Source organism: Thunnus thynnus, chromosome 19 (assembly GCF_963924715.1).
Source record: "Thunnus thynnus chromosome 19, fThuThy2.1, whole genome shotgun sequence".
Classification (NCBI taxonomy): Eukaryota; Metazoa; Chordata; class Actinopteri; order Scombriformes; family Scombridae; genus Thunnus; species Thunnus thynnus.
Genome location: NC_089535.1, coordinates 2,550,383 through 2,568,600, shown reverse-complemented (window position 1 = coordinate 2,568,600; position 18,218 = coordinate 2,550,383). Strand labels below are relative to the sequence as shown.

The 18,218-nt window shown below is 41.2% G+C and overlaps 1 long non-coding RNA gene across 1 annotated transcript; it reads left to right on the top strand.

The window, feature by feature from the left end:
- The first annotated feature begins 375 nt into the window (after positions 1-375).
- Positions 376-17,991, top strand: LOC137171058 (uncharacterized). The gene is made up of 3 exons (XR_010924707.1): positions 376-4,094; positions 4,187-4,258; positions 16,808-17,991. It is a non-coding gene; the product is annotated as an uncharacterized lncRNA (long non-coding RNA).
- The last annotated feature ends 227 nt before the right edge of the window (positions 17,992-18,218 follow it).

The following is an 18,218-nucleotide window of genomic DNA, read 5'->3' as shown; positions in this document are numbered from 1 at the left end:
ATCTCTAAATTCAGACCCTCTAATAAATGTGCTGGTGGTCATTTTGAAAATGACTGCTCCATTAATAAGATTTGAAGACTTACAGTAGCTTTGATGTCTATGTGAGCGTTGATTGACAGCTGTGATTGACAGTTGGCTCACCTGCTGCTCTGCCCGACTCTGTGACTCACACTGAGTCGCGCTATGGTTGCAATATTTCACTAAGTTTAATGTCGCTTGATTAGTAAGCTAGCGTTAGCTTGGGTCTGAGGTAATAGCATGGATGTATAATAAGAGCTGGATAGGACGCTGCCGCCGCTCAGCCTTGCAGCCAATTTTTCCCAGTGGCCACTCGCAGTATTGCAGCCAAAAATCCCCCTATGGCCCAAAAAGGATTTTCCCCATAGACCACCATTGTAAAAGAGACGCCTGTAAAACTGTTGACAGGACACCTCGAACTGCAAACAACGTCAATTATGACTCTTTCTATTATGAACTTTTGATCCAAGGAGGTTTTATGTTTGTAAAACTTTCCTCAAGCCGAGAAAAGCAATTTAAAAATCTGTGACGTCATCACAATGTAAAGTCTAGCGGGATCTCGGGAACACTACTGCACATATTCAGTGGGCTGCACTACGCGGAAGCAAACCCAGAAGCTAGAAACTTTTTTTGGTGTATGCGCCAGGCGAGCAATTCCTATAGGACTGAATGGGCACCATTTTTAGTCCCGTATCCAGCTCTTATAATACATCCATGGGTAACAGGGCGTGTTTCCAGAGCATGAAAGGCAACATCATGCACTCCTTATCTGGAAGCTCCTGGCTCTAAATGCCAAACATAAGCTCCAACTCTGGGCTTCAAACACCTGCTGAGTCACTGGTAGCTCCTGCACACTCAGGGCGAGGTTTGTGTGGTAAATGGTGCAATGCAAATCTGAAATCACACAGCACAGCCCCGACTAGTTTCCTGTCATCCATATGTGTTAACCATTGATTAGTCATGTGTCTTAAATGTCTACATGCATGCTCTGCTTTTGTAAGTAGTCCATTTCTCCTAATGATTGACAAATGATCTAACATTTGATAAAATAAAAAACCTGCCTTTTCATCTTTGGGTAAAGATTTAAGACTCTTTCCAAAGCTTCAGACATCAGTTAATGTACATTTACAAATGAATGCTATTGTCTGTGAGCTGGACACCAACAGATACTGATACTGACCCGGAGCTGCTGACTGTGACGACACACTGAGCCAGACTGTGTTCAGCCACAAAGGAGGACACAATATCACAAGTGCTCAAGGACATACAGCTTATCCAGGAGAGCAGACACACACACACACAGGTTTGTTCTTCTATCATTGTGAGGACCCTCGCTGACATAATGTAGTCCTTCATGGGCAAACAGGCCTGTGTTAAAACAATGAATGGAGCTGCGTTGGTGGGAACATGTTGGTACCAATGAGACAATGAGATATGATGCAGGAAGTCCCGTTGGAATAAGAGTTTAAAGACTTTGTAATACTCACAGACAGGATATAAATATCGTGATGGCAACTGTTTTATCTTTTGTTGCAAAGATCACAAGATAAACAGTCGACTACAGCATTCACATTACAAAATAATCCACCAGGAATGTGCTCTTTCATGTACGGTATGTGATTGACCGAAGCAGCTTTGTTGAATGACGTCACGTTGCATTGCAGCAAAAGTTGAACCGGATTCAACTTTTTTGTCGGACCATCGTGTTATTTTGCTGAAGCCCCTCTGCGTCCACGCACTGCCCCCATTCAAATGAATAAAAAGGCTGCAGTGTTATCAGACAGAGCTCAAGTTTGGGCAAATTAATTTGTTTCTGTCCTTTTGTTCCAAACTCAACTCTCATCTCTAGTGGTGAGCTTGGTTTATACTTGATGTATTCTCAGCATATTCTCGCAAGGCTGGTGATGCTCTGTTCATATCAAACATGAATGAGACAAAATTATGAAGATATGTGACTCAATAATAAATCCTGTGTAAGTTTTATTAACCCAGATAAAGCTCACATCATTTAAAACTGTTAAAAACCTATAATGCCCGATGACATTCTCATTCATCTCTTTAAGATGTCTGCCCTCAACCAATTAAAGACAAAATTAAATGTTTTGTATGAAAAATAAAAAAAACAAAATATGCTTAAATGTGTTGCACAGTGAAACTTTGAGAAGTATTTTATTTTTTTTATAGTTTTTATAGTCACTTTTCATTATTGAACATGGAAAAGACGAAACTTGTGACTGAAAATTGGACCAAATCTAACATTCATTAGGAGAAACACTTACACATGCATATATGTATTCCAAACATGGGCAACTTTATCAGCTCATGTTGGTCTAAACACAACCTTAGCCCCTAAATGTAACATAAAACTCTAAAAAATCCCTTTGCAGGTCCATCCCAAAGAGGGGGCTGGCCAAACTGTCCTCACTCAAATTGGTCCTCACAAAGATAGACATACAAGTACACATACACACACACACACACAGATATACAATACATACACACTAGAGGTGTAAAAGTCAGAGTGTAGCAGATGGTCCATAACAAAGCATGAGGGACTGCTCAGGGCCTTGGGGTGGTGTATGTGTTTGCATGTCTGCCAACAGGTGCCTGCATCTGTTGACTCGTATTTCTACTTTGTGAGGACTGATTTCAGTTTGAAACCATCGTAGTGAGGATGTTTTAACATTATAGGGACATTTCTACATTGTGAGGACATTTCTGCATTATGGGGACATTTAGGCATAGTGAGGACATTTCTGTATTATGGGGACATTTAGGCATTGCGAGGACATTTCTGCATTATAGGGACATTTAGGCATTGTGAGGACATTTCTGCATTATAGGGACATTTAGGCATTGTGAGGACATTTCTGCATTGTAAAGATATTTCTGCACTGTGGGGAAATTTCTGCATTCTGAAGACATTTGTGCATTGTGAGGATTTTTCTGCATTATGGGGACATTTAGGCACTGTGAGGACATATTTTGATGATATGTTTGCATTTTGGGGACATTTCTACATCTTCTGAGGGTTAAGACATGGTACTAAGGTTAAGGTTAGGTTAGGCCAAGGGGCTCGGGAATGCATTATATCAATGAGGGTCCTCACAAGTACAGAAAGACATGTTTATGTGTGTGTGTGTGTGTGGCTTCTCTTGCATACATGCATAAGGGGCCTTTTCATGAGCTCTAGATTGAGTCCTCGTGAGGCTTCATCCTTCTGTCAGTGTAAGTGTGAATGGAGTTCCTCAGTTTGCGGCTCCTTTAGTTACAGCGGAGTAATGACTGGAGGAGATGGAGATGCTGAAGGGGGAAAAAAAATAAAGAAAAAAGGACAGACAGAATAGAGCTTCTGCAGAAGGGAAAGAACAACACGGGGAGTTAATAATCTGAATAAATGCATTAGCTTGTTTGTTTGTGTGTGTGTGTGTGTGTGTGCATAGCATGGCAGAGTCTCCTCAGCTGTGGGATCCTCTGAGAGATGTGCATCGCTGATAACTTTGAGGTTCAGGAAATTAATATTTGGCAAGCTGTTAGGGTCTGCCGAGTGCTCAGCCTCATCTGTGTGCACAGGTTGTCTTCAGATTATATGAGGATGCTGAGTGGTGCCTGTTTTTCTCTGCATTCACGACTCACTTAAAGTCCAACTGAAATTAAATGTTTGTTTTTTTTCCCGCTGCTACAGCATTTATATCTGCTTGACTATAAAAAAAAGTTGCTGTGAATCTCACAGTAACTTACTGGCATCTGGACTGTGTTTTACCAGCTGTTCGTAAATCTGTCTCTTAACTTTTTGTTACAGCTGTGTCTGAACCCCAGCAGATTCCCCAGTGTTTCTCGTGTTTTCCCCCCTGCTCTGTGTTTCCAGTGCTCCCGTCTGTCTCTCCCTGTATGTGTGTTGGTGTAGGTGTGGCTCCCCTTCCTCACTATCCTGGCTCTGTGCTCCACCTGCCTTCAATCGGACCATCTTCTCCCTCAGTCTACACGCCTGCGATCAATCATCTCACCTCCTTTCCAGTATATCAACCCCTGGCTCTTCACTCATTCTTTGCCAGATTGTTATTTCAACCTCAGTGGTAGGCAGTGGCCAATCAGTGGCCAATTTAGTGAGCGAAATCCTTGTGTCAAGCTATCTATTGAGTGCTCACCTGTTTTTCTTGTGTCCCAGGATCATCTCCCTCCTGCTTGCCATCCTGCCTGCCTGCCAGCTGCCTCAAAGCTTCCAAGCTACCCCTGCCAGGTACGCTTCCCCTCATTCCCTACTCACTGCCACGCACCTCCATTACCCCTCTCTCCACCTGCTGCCGCCAGATCCTTTTCCCCATCATTCATCCAAGCCCCCTCTCCTGCAATAAGTCTTTTTTCTCAAATCAACACCACTCTGTCCTTGTCCTGAGTTTGGCTCCCTCTTGAGTTCTTAACAGAATAATCTGGCCAAGATGGACCCAGTGGCTCTTGCAGGGTCCATGTTGGCTGGAACAATTGGGCCAACATGGACCTGCCAGGCTCTCGCCAATTAAGGCACTCTCGTGGGCCAGCACGATCAGTCAACGTCACCCAGATCAGAACCCAACTCAACTTTGTCTCCACTTATCTCGTCCCTTCACCACCTGAACCCCAGCCCAACCTCCCCATTCCTGCACCCTCGCCAGCTCCCCTGTCCAGAGAGCCCCAGATTCCCTCACCGGAGCATTACACTGGAGATCTGGGCACCTGCAGGGCTTTTGTCATGCAGTGTGCTCTTGTTTTTGAACAGCAGCCCATAGAAAAGTCTAAAATATCTTATATAATGGGTTTACTAGCTGGGTCAGTCTAGCTTTAGCTCCTCTTTTGATGATTTTGTTTCAGAAATTAGAGGTTTTTTGACCATCCTATCAGGAGGAGGGATGCTCCTAAATGCCTCCTCTCACTTCCCGCAGTGTAGCTGAATTCTTTGTGGAGTTTAGTGCTATAGCTGCTGACTCAGGGTGGAGTGATGAGGCGCTTCAGTGGATATTTTTAAACAGGCCTAGTGACCCAGTAAAGGATGCATTAGTGGCCTGGGATGAATCTGCTAATCTTGATATATATATATATATATATATATATACATATATATATATAAATAAATTTCCTTGGCCATCAGACTGTATAAACGCCTTTGTTAGTATTGTAGGGAAAGAGCTAGCTGTCAGCCATCCCTGCCAACGTCCCACTCCTTCCCTCTACTTCTCATGAGAGCAGGCCCAGGCCCTTCCCCGGTCTCCTATGTTTTCCCCAGCTCCAAGACTCCATCTTCCCAAGGAGAGGAAACCATGCAGCCTTTCAGTAGCCAAACATCTCCGGAGAATGAAGGCTGGGGAGTGCATCTATTGTGGTCAAGCCTGCCATTTCCTCACCACCTGTCCCCGTCAACCAAAAGAATAGGCTTGCCAGTAGCAATGGGAGTTCTGGTGAGCCAAACTACCTCTTCCCTTGTCCCTCAACCCAGAATGCAGCTGGAGGCCATGCTATGCTGGAGCCAACAGTCCCTGCCACTGTTTGCCTAAGTGGACTGACGAAAATTTCCTGGACGCTAATCTTGCCGCACAACCTGGCATCACCAATGAACCATTAGCTACTCCCCTGAATGCTAATACTGTCAACAGCAAGCTCCTCGCTAACATCACTCACCGTACCAAACCCCTGCATCTCATCTTCTCCAGTGACCATCTTCTAGTGAGTACATCCAGTTCCACCTTATCTCTTCCCTTCAATCCCCTGTAGTCTTGGGTCACCCTTGGCTAAGATCACAAAATCCTCACATACACTGGTCCACTGGCAAAGTTGTCAACTGGAGCTCCTTTTGTGATACTTCATGCCTGCTATCTGCCCTCGTCTCTACATTGCCCTTATCACAGTGCCATTGACCTCCTCCCTGGAGCCCCCCTGCCATGCAGCCATCTGTTTAACCTGTCTCATCCAGAAAGAGAGGCCACGGAGAAATACATCCGTGATTCCTCGACCGCTGGAATTATCCGGCTGTCTTCTTCCCTAGTTGGTGCAGGATTTTTCTTTGTTTCCAAAAAAGGACTGCTCTCTTTGCTCCTGTATTGATTACTGAGGTCTCCACTCTGTCACAGTCAAATATATGTATCCTTTGCCCTTGATCAATTCCACCTTTGAACCCATCCAGGAAGCCACCATCTTTTCCAATCTCAGGAATGCCTACAATCTGGTCAGAATCCGGGAGTGAGATCAATGGAAGATGGCTTTCAAAACAACTGCCAACTCCCAGGCCCTGGTTAACGGATGTGCTACATCCGACAACCCAGAAGAACATGTCATGCACGTCATACAAGTGCTTCAGAGGCTTCACCTCAACTTCTACCCCTTCTCACGGGCCCCCAAAGAAGATGTGGCCTTCTCTGAGCTGAAGAAACAGTTTACATCAGCACCTGTCCTCATTCATCCTGACCCCTTATGACAGTTCATTGTGAAGGTTGATGCCTCCAACTTCAGAGTAGGGGCAGTTCTCTCCCAGCACTCAGCCACTGACCAGAAGCTTCATCCCTTGCTCCTTCTTCTCCTGCTGTTTGTCCCCTGCATGGAATTATGATGCTGGGAATCAGGAGCTGCTGACTGTTAAGCTCATCCTGGAGGACTAGAGGCACTGGCTTGAAGGAGCCAAACTCTTTATTGTGTGGACGGACCATAAGAACCTTGCCTTCATCCAAACTGCCAAGCGTCTCAACTCCTGTCAAGCCTGGTGGTCCCTGTTCTTTGGTCATTTTAACTTTCCCCTCCCCTACTGGCCAAGCTACTTAAACATCAAACCTGACCCTCTCTCGTCAATATGTCCCTGAAGGAACCCCGCCAACCTTGATACCATTCTCCTAGTCTTGTAAAATTTTATTGTGAAACCTTTGATAATACGTTCAGTAGGAAAATATTAGCACCTAACAACCATATAAGTTCTTAATCTGGTCGTTTCAGAGTTGGCAACAATGGGTTAGCCTTATCTGACCAGTTCACTTAAGATGGATCAGCTACTCTCATTGTAATGACAATCGCAGGCACACTTAAACAGAGCAGAGAAATGTATTTCTGCTGAGTCTCACACAGCTATTCTGATTAAATGTGTCAGCGCATGTAAACACCAGAACATATTAAATTACATCCCATATAAACAGTTGATCCAAAATCTTCAATCGGAGTGGTTTCATCAGAATGAAAAAAAAAAGTGTGCATGTAACCGCAGCTACTGTTCACCACTGCTCCTCCATATCCCTGCATGCTGACAAATATCTCTAAGAGCACACTAAACAACTTCAGCAGGGAAGTAATTGCTACCTTTCTCTTCCATACTCCATGCCACTCGGTGTACTGTATACTAGTTTGTTTTTGATTGCACTTGTGCATGCTAATGCACTAATGTTTGTCTCTCCAGGCATTTCATTCCACTGGGTTTCAGTTAAGCGTCATGGTTGAATTTTTATAATTGGCAAGAAATAGGGGGAAAAAAACAAAACAATGGCGATAGTGAATGTGTGTGTTCCAGTGACCATCATTGTGTGTGTGTGCGTGTGAAGAAGTGGGTCACGGATGTTTGTGTAGTAGTGCTAGTTGATGTGATTAACTATTGTGAGATGAAACATGAATAAAACAACATGTTTGACTGTAGTTTGTAACGAGACAGCTCCAGTAACGAGCCCTAGATTCCACTAATGACTGTTGTGGGATATTATATATTCACACACACACACACTCTGTACCGCTGCTACACCAGGAGAGCTGAAAAATGCACTGAAGAGCTTTCTGTGTTACTCTACTTAACTGTAAAATTGTTTGGGGGGTTTACTGGAAAGTTCTTTCAGGTTAGTCAAATTGTTTATTTATGCTTCTAAAGCAGAGGCCATGTGCACTTTTCTAATTGGATCTATCTGAACATGCTGGGATGTCAAAGAATATTTCTCTAATTGGCTTACAAATGGTTGTTCTTTCCCCATTTCTGCCATGTCACCTCCATAAAAATATGGCAACTGAAATATAACCACATGTTAACACCACAGCTCAACATCTGTTACACAGGATTTACTCTGCAGACACTGTGTTTTTATTTTTAGTAATTAGTTGGTTCTGAATATTTTTACTAGATTCATATTAGAAGTGAAAAATTCATGAGGTGGGTTTCAATTTCTTCATTAAAAAAGAAAAAAAAATTAGTCTCAACCAGTAAGTTGTCTTTGCAAACATTTGATGGCTTGACATGAAACTTCGTGCAGACCTCCAGAGTCCTCACATGATGAATTGTAATAACTTTGCATTAGCAATTAAGTTGGCGAACAATAAACCTGCTTATCACCAGCGGTTTAGCATTATCATTGTGAGCATGTTAGCACACTGATGTTGGCATTAATCTCCTTAGCCTCAGCTGCTAGCATGGTTGTAGATTCTTAAAGATGGCATATTCTTCACATTTCCAGGTCTATAATTATGTTCCGGGGCTCTGATGTAATATCTTTGCATTATTTACAGTTAAAAACTTCTTATTTAACTTTATTTATGCAGCCCCTCAGTTCAGCCTCTGTCTGGAACAGGCCATTTTAGCTACTGTCTCTTTAAGACCCCCCCCCCCCCTCCCGATGAACCTACTCTGTCCTGATTGGCCAGCTTCAGGAAGATTCTTCTGGCTCCAGAGGCAACGTAAACAAACTATAGCATTAGCTTAATTGGATAGCTAGCAGCAACTGGTTAAATCTGCTTGTTGTAGTCAACAGTCACAAACTAAAACTGAGAAGCTGCTTTTGTCTACTTGTGTCTGAAGTCAAGCCCCCACAGTGTCAAGAATTATTAGCAGTTTTGAATGTAAATACATGTAAACCGCATTTGTGCTACAATGAAAGGTTTGACAGACAGATAGCAACAGTAACTAAGGGACCACTGAGATCACAGCATGGGCTCAAGACATCAGTTAAGTGCTCATGATCACTCTGTTCCCTCCATCATTATCTATGCAGCTCTCTCGCTTTCTTTAAGAGGAAAGACATCAAGTCAGGTTGACAATTAGTGAGTGAAGCAGATGAAAGCAGCGTTCTGACTCATTCTTTTTCTTTTCCCCTTTTCTCTCATCTGACAGTTCAGCTGCTCTCTCTCCCTCTCTGGTATCCTCATGTCTTACGCTGATCTATTACTCTTCTGTTTAATTTTAATCTGGAATGTCTCTTTATCCTCCTAGTGCTCTCTCCACTTATCCCTCCTCACTCTGCCTGAAGAGATTCACTGCTATCAGCACCAGCTCCTGTTACTCTGTATGAAAGAGAGTAGAGCAAGACGATGGAAAAAAAGACTAATTCAAAAGGAGTCTCCAAGACTTCATAGTTTATAGCAATTACATCAAATTTCTAACCACGTCAACTTGAAAATACATTTATATATTACTTGCTTCACCAAATGCATTTTGAAGGACATGACGGATGACAAATCAAAGGAAAAAAACCCCAATAAATGAGTGTTGAAACATAAGATAAGTGCAGATGTTTCCATACAAATCCATACACATTCCATACATGAGAGATAGACTATGTTGTGTGAAAATGATATGAGGAGGAGCACTGAAGTCTGTCTGTACATTATTTACAGCACCCAAAGAAGGTTCTAATGGTACTTTAGGGGGTCCTAGTGGTCACTGAGGAGGTTCTAAAGAATAGGATAGGTTTGTGAAGTGTAGTGGTCCTTCAAGACGTTCTAGGACTCATCATTTAGGGGGTTCTAGTGGACCCAGCAGAGGTTGTTGTCACTATGTACAGGTTTTAATGGTCATTGAGGAGCATCTATTGGACCTTAAAAGGGTTCTAGTGTCCATTTAGAGGTTCTAGTGGACACTGAGGGGGTTCTATTGGTTCTTTAAGATGTTCTAGATGTCTAGAAAATGTTTATGAGGTTTAGTGGTCCATTTAGAGGTTGTAGTTGTGCCTGAGCAAGTTCTATGCATCATTTCATCAAAGGTTTTATTGGTCACTGAGGACCTTGTTGTGGTCCATTTAGAGGTTCTAGTGGACCTTTAAGAGGTTCTACTTTCTAGAGGTTTTAGTGGTCAATGAAGAGGTTATACTGGTCCTTGAGGGGGTTCTGTTGATTCTTTAAGCTTCTACATATCTAGAAGAAGTTTAGGAGGTATAGTGGTCTATTTAGAGGTCGTATTGATTATGGAGGAGGTTCAACAGGTCCTTTAGGGGCTCTATTGGTTCTTTAAGAGGTTTTAAATGTCTAGAAGACCTTAAAGATGTTTAGTGGTCCATTTAGAGATTCTAGTGGCCACTGAGGAACTTCCATGGGTTCTTAACGTGATTGTAGGTGTCCTTAAAGAGGTTCTAGTGGTCCACTACTTTGGTCCAGACTAAAATATCTTGGCTGGATAAAAAATCCTACTGACTTGGGTGATTCTCTGACTTTTCCTCTTTGGTTCAGATATTCATTGATTTTCCCCTCAGGGTGAATTGTAATACATTTGGTGATTCTGACTTTTCATCTGGCACCACCAACAGGTCAAAATTTCAGTTTGTTCAATACTTTGGTATGTGATCAATTACCTGCACAACTAATGACATTCCCATTAGCTGCAGCTGTAATTTGTGTTTAGTGCTGATTAGCAACTGTTAGCATGCTAACATGCTAAACTAACATGATGAACATGGTAAATGTGTTTAGCACCAGCATTAGCATTGCCATCATGAACATGTTAGCATACTAATGTTAGAAGATGGGGTTGGAGTTTAGTTCTTAGGAGGGTTTTGAAGAGTTTCATATGCAGGGACTCTGAAAATAAACATAAAAAACTGTGTAATCATTTGTTAAACTGTTTATTTAAAAAGATTGTATGGTGGACTGCTGGGCATTAAAATGCATTTCAGCTCTTCAACTTTTCACATTTTAAGTAAACTCCATTTATGAGTCTAAAATTAAAAGCCTCTTTCTCTTCACGGTCTGTTTTGACGTTTGTGTCACTGAGTGCATTTACATTGACATCATTCTGAATATTCAACTATTCTGCTCATTACTTTTAATGAGAGACCCAAATATAATTACTGTTGATGCCAAAAATAAAATGCATGACACTAATGCATGAGAACATCTTATGTCAGTCACTGTTTTGTTTGTTTGTGTGCAGTTTGCGTCCATAAAATCTGAGAGAGAATCTGTGTTTATCCAAGTGTGATCTAAAGATAAATGGCATGTTTAGGTAAATATAAAATGCTTATATCAAATATGACTTCAACGTGGATGTAATGGCATCATATATGACATCACAGGCAGGATATATGAGCTGCTGATGTGTATATGTTGCTCTCAAATACATTCATACACACTTTTTCTTCTGAATGTGCATGTATGGAGTGATAAATGACTCACATCCACCTTCTCCACCCTGCACTGCACTCTGGATGCAGCCAACTGTCTGAATAGACTCAATAAAGCAGAGAATGAGGAGGGATTACATTTTGCCTAATAGTTCACAGATTATTCTGTTATAAATTGAATATAGGGCAGACAAATAGAGCCGCTAGTATTTTAAATACATATTTATAAAGCTCACGGAGTAGTGGGATTTGCTCAACCACATATACTTATACTGCATGTGCTTCCACACAATGAGGAAGGGAGAGAGAGAAAGCACAAGCAGACATGACCTTATTGTGGTGGCTAAGACTCCACAAATGAATTTCATCTCTTGTCACATTCAAAATTCATTGCCTTTGTGCAGCAGTAACGTGCTCTGAAAAAAAAAAACAGTTTATCGTCATTTCGGTTCATGATCTGAATTTACTGAACGAGAAAATGAGTCGAGATCCACTTAGGAGCCTCTTCCTCCCTCACGTGAGAGACTGCACAGACGCAAATTAACGTTAACACATGCACATGCACATTCACATTTGCATATGTGCACATGCAAACTTAGAGGGTTATATGGATGGATTTTTTTTTTTTTTTTTTTTTACAGTTTTTCCTCAATTACTTACACGTGTTTTCTGAAAGCATACCTCATGTTTTCAGAACTCTACGCACAAATCCAAAAACACACACACACACACACACACAAAAGGCAAAACTCCACCAATCTCCTGCAAAATGAAACTCTGCATTCAAAATATTAGGTCAAATGACCTACACACACACCATCATATGAAGATATTTCTAAGGACCAATTGATCACTGATGTGTATGAATGGAAACACTGGAGACTTCAATATAACACTAACTATGTATGTACTGTTGTAAAATATTTTTTGTATAATATTGTAACTCAAATATACACAAATATATTGTAATACTAATAAATATGTTATTTTTTCCCCAAAATACTGCATACATCCCAACAAACACAAAGTTGTATGTGTAAATTGTTTTAAATATATAACAAATAATAGAAAAATATACTGTTTACAAAAAAAAAAAGGCTGCGTCTTGTCTTGTGTTTCGTTCTGGTCACAGTACCTCATCAACATCGCAGGCCGTGTTCTCCGTGGCCAAGCAGTGGGGGAAGTATCGCCTAGCTTGGTGCATCCAGCCCTGAAAAGCTTCTTCAGCTGTATCTGCACATGCATCTTCCATAACTTGCAGAAGAGGTACATGAGTATGTGGATTGTGGTCATAGACCTTCTACCTCCAGGCAGGCAGATTGAGAAATGGAGAATATGGTGGAAGATAAACTACTGAAAAAGCAAGAGGTGGTCAATGAACCAGCTGCGGACCGGAGCAGCCTGGTAGAAACTTTCGTTGTCCCAGATGAAAACGTACCTGGGCTGGTCTGGGCCATCTATCTGGTCCGGTGGAATGAGAATGTTGTGTATTGTGTCCAGGAATGTGATGAGATGGGTAGTGTTGTAGGGGCCAAGGGTGGCATGTTGATGGATGACACCGTGGTGGTTAATGGCTCCACACATAGTGATGTTCCCTCCTCGCCGGCCAGACACTTTGACAACGGCACACCGGCCAATGACATTCCTTCCCGTTTCCTCATCTTTTCTCAAGGTTGAAACCAACCTCATCAGTGAAGATGAATTCATTCTCCACTGCAGCTGCATCCAGCTCAAGAACTCTCTGAAACAGGCAACATGACTGTCAGAAATAGACCTAGAACAGTCAATATTGTGAAGTGCAAATATTGGGATGACAATACTGTAATATGTATACAGTGCTAATAGTGTGCATCAAAGGATACAAATAAAGTAAAATACTGTAAATACTGTGTAGGTAGGAATACAGTTCCTAATCTCATATATACATGAAACATACTTCCTGTTTACAGTACTACGGTCCACTTGCAATACTGTACAACAGTAATCACTGAGTACAGTGTGGATATGCAGTAATACATTACTGTAATGACATCAGATTTCTTACTTATTCTCATTTTGGAAAGTCTGAGCTATGGATGCCTCTGTGAACCTGCTCGAGTTTGGTTGTATTCTGCTCAGCCTCCCACATTGTTAGACCAGGGTCAACCAAAGTGGCCTGAATCTCATCAGAGATTATGGCTCCCCTCGGTCTTGCTCTTCCTTTTCATCGTCCTCCTCGTCCTCATCTCAGATGTATAAAGAGATCTGATTACAGCGTCTGAGGCGGGAACCCATTCATTCATACAGTTGCTCAATGGTGCATGAAGTCAAGAATTTCACTTCCCGCTGTAAAGAAATGACCCAGATGAAAACATACTGCACACACTCTATGGGCCCCATGCACCCATAGAGCATGCTCGCTACAGACATCCTCCTGCTAAGATGGCTAACTTCCAATTTAGATCTCCACCTACCTTGAATGGGGTAAAACCATTCATCTGTGATGCTGAAATGTTTTTGGACTGAATGGATTAAATTCTGATAGTGAAACGAGTCATTTCACCCGGGTTGTGATGCTCAAATCTCAGATCTACAGATGTCTCTTTCACAATGCAAGTCTATGTGAAAAAGTCTTTTTGGATGCATCACATGACGGACATGGAAGTCGTAATTACACAGTTTGGCCACTTTGTCAAATTGGCTTTAAAGCCTGGCGCTGTTCCTGGGGGCCCGGTCATTGTCCTCTTGCTACGTTGGCATCCATTACTCCAAAACAGAAGAGCTCACCTGTGGCCCTTTTACTGCTAAAGCTCTGATTGTGTGAGGAGTCAGAGTGGATAGTAGGAAATTAAAGTTTGGCATTTTGAATGACAGCGATGGCAGAGATTTATTGAAGATTTATGAACATTGTGCCAAATGAAGAGAATTGTGTGAAGTGTTTTGAAATAAATGTGGTTTAGAACTGCAATCTGAATGTAAAGCAGGAAATGTGCTTGTGTTTTAGCAGAATTGGTTCAGGGAGTTTTGGTACATGAATTACAGGTTGTGGTTATTGTGTCTCAAGCACCAGTGTTAGTGTGTAAACACTTATTTTGTCCAGCAGAGAGGAGCACACCAGGAGGGTAAAAAAACAAAGGCCTGAGTCTCTGGTCGAGATGAACGACAGTTCACTCCTCAGTCCAGAGAGGCAAACACACAACCATTAGCATCTGCCATCGTGCATTCACATGGAAAAAATATGGAAAACACTGCTGAAATTGTAAAGAGCTGTTATGCAATCGACTGCACAAAGATTAAGAATTCAGAAGTTTCTACAGACTGCCAACAACTTAAGAAAAGAGGTCATAGAGTATAAAGTAAAGTAACTATCTGAGCACACAGTTTTCTAAAGGAGACATTAAACCGCACATTTTTTTTTGTCTCCTACAGCAACACATCTGCTCCGTCAGTCACTTGTCCTGTGTTCTCCTGTTGAGAAGAAATCAGAGAGCAAAAGTGAGAAGGTTTATATCTTTTGGTTTCTTGATTGTGATCTCAAGTTTTACATTCAGTTACATACTGTTCCTGTGTAGCTGGAGTGATAACATGTTCTATCATCAGCACAGCAGATGGTCACACTGAGTCTAATATACATAAATATAGGCCTGGAAAATTGCAAAATATGTTGTCTTCAAAGATTAAAAAGGAGTATTTTTTAGTGTAAGTTTGATAAATACAGTATCCTGCAGGATCGTAGAGCTGCTATACAGCCTCTGTTAATCTTATCATTTACACCTGTGTCTTTCCTGCTATGACATATCAAAATCAGGGCACCATCAGGCTCATGAGACGAGATCCAATCAGGCAGAATAAGTGAAAACACTTATGTTGATGTGTCATGGCTGTGCAGGACTCTTTAAGTAAAGGATCTGAATATTTATTCCAGCTCTGGATGGAAACTTGGCGTGTCTGATTGCAGTGCATCTCCCGAGGCTGGGACTGCCAACAAAGTAGAGTACATTACAGTGTGTAGCAATCATGCTCCAGTTTGCTTCAGATATGTATTTATCATGCTCTTTTATAGCCACAAGTGAAGCGCTATCCCTGCTCAGAGCACCGACTGGCTGCCTCGTTCCCTCGTCGTCTGTATTTAACGGCTGTTTTCTTCCTTTGATAAACATTGATCGCTTTTAGCTTTTCAAAGATGTTAGAATTCATCTGACTTATTCATTTCTTACCTATCCACCAGGTTTTAAGGCTTAAAGGCGTTCGTTATTCATTAAAAATAATTTATCCATTTTTGGACAGAATTCAGTCATAAATTGCTGAATTTGTTCATGTAAATGTTGTGAGGGGGCTGCGTGCTGCATCTATAGGGCTGTAAGATTAAATCTCGATTATTTTCAAGTGTAATCTTTTTTATTTCCTGCATAATGAAGGATTGAAACAACATGTTTTTGGGACATCATGTGCAATACAGTTGAGCAAGAATAATAAAAGAAGCATGTTTTTATTTTTTGGCAGTTTGAATCCCTCCCTATTTGGTACCTGATGTGCTGTATTTACCACCCGACACTTTGAGAGTCCAAATTCTTGGTGTAAAATTTAAACACCACATCAAATTCCTCCTATAAAACAAAACATAATTTACATTACTTTATGGCAAAATCAAAACCCCACAATGCAATGCTGTACTTAGCTCCTGTCATGACAGATGTCTCCACCTGTCACCACCAAGCAGCAACCTCCAGGGCTGAAAAATGAAGCCAATGCGGAAGTGCTAAAAACCTGCATTCTCTCTAACGGCCAGCAGGGGGCGACTCCACTGGCTGCAGAAAGAAGTCCAATTGTATGGAAGTCTATGAGAAAATGACCCTACTTCTCTCTTGATTTATTACCTCAGTAAACACTTTCCTAATGAGTTTATTGTCTCAATTGCAAGTTTCAAGTCTTCTTCAATACAGCATGATGTTCATTTTGTAAATTATGATCCCATTTAATTTAAATTTGACGATAAAGCAGGGTATGCTTTAGGGTGTGGCTACGTTGTGATTGACAAGTCGCTACCACGATAACATTGCTTCCGTAACATAACCATTGCGTATAGGCATAGCTGCTGTTATTTCACAATGTGTTTTCAGTTCACTGAAGTTAATTGTCTAAAAACAGTTCAGTGTTTGGTTGTAATAAAAGACTCATCAATGAGTCGGATGATCAGTTTTTCCGGTGAGTACATTTTGTTTTAATGGTTTTAAGCCTGTTTTTCACTAGCAAAAATTAGCATTAGCATTAGTATTATCACTGTTAACCATAGATTGTAAATGCATCGTGCTAACCACGCTAGCAGCTAGCGCTATTGTCAGCTCCACCCTCTCATCCAAATGTGGACACTTCTGCCTCCAAAAATCAAACATGACTTTTTCACGGTGACTACGTCCATATTTTTTACAGTCTGCGGTCACCACAAATGACGCTTCACACGTGTCTGAAAATGATGGTTCTTGTCTCAACAGGATAAAAGAACAGTCGTCACAGAAGATGAATCAAACACAGAAGTCAGAAGTTCCCTCGTCGGGAGGTGAGATACCGCATGTGAGGAGTTAACGACGTTACACCTCAAATTAAGTCTTAATTAACCGTCACACATGTGCTGTGATAATAGCGTAATATATGTTGGTATATGTGCTGCAGTCGGTGAAGTTTCTCAGTCATTCAGGTTTTTGTAAGAGCAACTGGACTTGTTTCAACACTTATAATAAAGATAAAAATATGATTCAACACGTATCGAGATGTATAATTTGATATGATTTGGCTGCAATTATAAATTTATATTTTTTTACATTTTTTTGTAATAATTATGACTAAAATAAACATTATTTTTTTTAATTTCTTATTGCTAACACTAAATAATAAATACTAAAGACTGGGTAACTTTCAGCCACTAAAATGCTGCTGACTGCTGGTTTCCATCAGTGTCTGGGTCAGTGTTCTCCATCTGAGTATGCTCTTCAATAACACTGTATAGACTCATGTCCCTGTGGTTTTAGTTTTTATCTTTATTTCTGTGTTATGCTGAACATCTGGCCCATCTCACATGGGATTACAAGATAGTACTTTCTTACCAAACATGCATTTTCCATCAATATATACAGTAAAACATATTCAGAAGCAGGTGGAAAAAGAAGAGAAAAAACAAAAAAACAGAAGTTCCCAAATGAACTGCTCACAGAGAAGAACCATTAAATATCTACAGATTATCTCCATAAAGAGCTTTTCTTTGTCTTCTCCCAGACTTTCTTTAACTGGCTCATTTATGTTTCATGTGTGAACAGCCAACTCGGTCTTTGTGCATCATCCATATTCACAAAATCAATATGTATGTTTATCTTACTAAACAAAGCACTGTGCAGTTCCCAGGACAGTAGAAAACACAGTGGAACTCACTCTCTAAATCATTCAGACAGCACATGTAAATAAAACAGCTTGTGGCTTCAGGAGCAGTTTTGCCTTTAAGTAGCTCAGGGTCAGTTGGACGTAGCATGAGCTGCTCACGCTAGCGTTAGCTGCTCACGCTAGCGTTACTCACCAAGTGTTGAAGCTCCTTTCAGTAACTTTCTGTGCACACATTGTTTTTATATATTAGTAGGCAGATTTGTGTTTCCCCCAGTTTATTTTATGATACCGCTGCACGTTTTGAAGACTGCAAATGTAAACGTCAGGGGGAGTGCATAATTTGGCTCAACTGTGTTTAGCGATGTAGTCGAATCTCTGTTTCGGTTGATCTTTACACCCTTAATAGTAATACACAGAACAAGGTGCAGGTGTATTTGTTCTATTCCTTTTTCTAATATTTTACTAGGATCCAATACTTGTTGTGATCCTCTGACTTTTCATCTAGCGCCACCAGTGTAAAATTTTGTCTGA